This window comes from Myotis davidii, unplaced genomic scaffold (genome assembly GCF_000327345.1).
Source record: "Myotis davidii unplaced genomic scaffold, ASM32734v1 scaffold663, whole genome shotgun sequence".
NCBI classification, from domain to species: Eukaryota; Metazoa; Chordata; class Mammalia; order Chiroptera; family Vespertilionidae; genus Myotis; species Myotis davidii.
Genome location: NW_006295816.1, coordinates 822,986 through 824,379, shown reverse-complemented (window position 1 = coordinate 824,379; position 1,394 = coordinate 822,986). Strand labels below are relative to the sequence as shown.

Genomic DNA, 1,394 nt, shown 5'->3' with positions numbered 1-1,394 from the left:
AGAGAGAGAGAGAGAGAGAGAGAGAGAGAGATCAATGTGAGCGAGAACATTGACCTGTTGCCCCCAAATGCTCCCCAACCAGGGATGGGCCTGAGAGCAGGAGGTGCCTGACCCGGAAGAACCGAACCCTTTCGGTCCAGGACGATGCTCCAATCACCTGAGCCACCGCCCAGGGGTCCCCCCCCACCCCGCCCCCCATTTACTGATTTTCAGGAAAAGAGACACACAGAGCCGCACGGCGTCACAGCGGAGAGCGAGAGACGGCGACGCAAGTGACAGTGACGCCTGAGCAGGTGGCTTTCCCAGATTTTATTGGTCAGAGCCCAGAGGCCGGGGCCAGGGCCAAACAGACCTCAGGGCTCCACCTCGGGCGAGGGTTTTCGGAAAAATTCCTTGATTCTCCTGCCAAAACTCTTGATCTTCTCCCAAACCTTCTTTTTAGCATTCTTGATGCGTTCCCCTAGATTCTCAGCGCCCAATATGACGTCCTTGATCTGTGCACGGTGAGGAAACGGCTCCATGTGGGGCTGGGCCAGGGTCAGGAGCCCCCACCTGCACCCGCTTCCTGGGCCAGCGAGGCACCATGGGCCCAGGCTCCCCCTCTGCCTGCGACCTTGGGAGCCTGTGGTGGAGCCCCCACCCCTTAAACAGATGAGGAAACTGAGGCCCAGAGACGCCCAGTGGCTTCCCCAGGTCCAGGCCCATCCAGCCAGGCCGAGGCGGAGCCGGGCTGAAAGCTCCTCACCGCAGTGAGCAGCTCCCCAGCCTCAGCAAGAACCTTCTGGAAGGTGGCTGCCTGCCCCCTGCTGGGCCCCACCCAGAGTCTGAGGCTGCTGGTCGGGGGGCTGGGAGGGGGCCTTTCTAACGGGCTCCTGGGCAGATGAAAGCTCCTCACCGCAGTGAGCAGCTCCCCAGCCTCAGCAAGAACCTTCTGGAAGGTGGCTGCCTGCCCCCTGCTGGGCCCCACCCAGAGTCTGAGGCTGCTGGTCGGGGGGCTGGGAGGGGGCCTTTCTAACGGGCTCCTGGGCAGGGACCGCACTCAGATCCAGGCTGGGGCTGGGGGAGGGGAGGGGGCTCCGGGGCCCAGGACGCTCGAGGGCCCCCCTCGGCCGCCCCCAGGTCTGAGAAGGGGCCGCTCACCTCCTCGCAGACGACGTCATAGGAGCCGTTGTCCTGGTCCAGGGTGACGGTCCCCACGCACACCTTCACCAGCTGCAAGGGCGCAGGTCACACCTCCACCCGGTGCTGGGCCCTCCCGGCCGCCCCGTCCCTGGGAATGCGCCCCGAGGCCTCCTGTCAGGCATCTCGGGGCGCCCCAGCCCCCAGCTCACCCCGTTCTCCTTGAAGTCACACTGCTCGGGGGGCTGCCGCGTGGTCCTAGGGCACACGGTCTC

At 65.1% G+C, this 1,394-nt stretch overlaps 1 long non-coding RNA gene across 1 annotated transcript; it reads right to left on the bottom strand.

Annotated features, from left to right (window-relative positions):
* Positions 1-294: 294 nt before the first annotated feature.
* On the bottom strand, positions 295-1,394 carry LOC107184195. The gene is made up of 3 exons (XR_001515020.1): positions 1,332-1,394; positions 1,141-1,212; positions 295-494 (listed from the first exon to the last, which is right to left on the bottom strand). It is a non-coding gene; the product is annotated as an uncharacterized LOC107184195 (long non-coding RNA).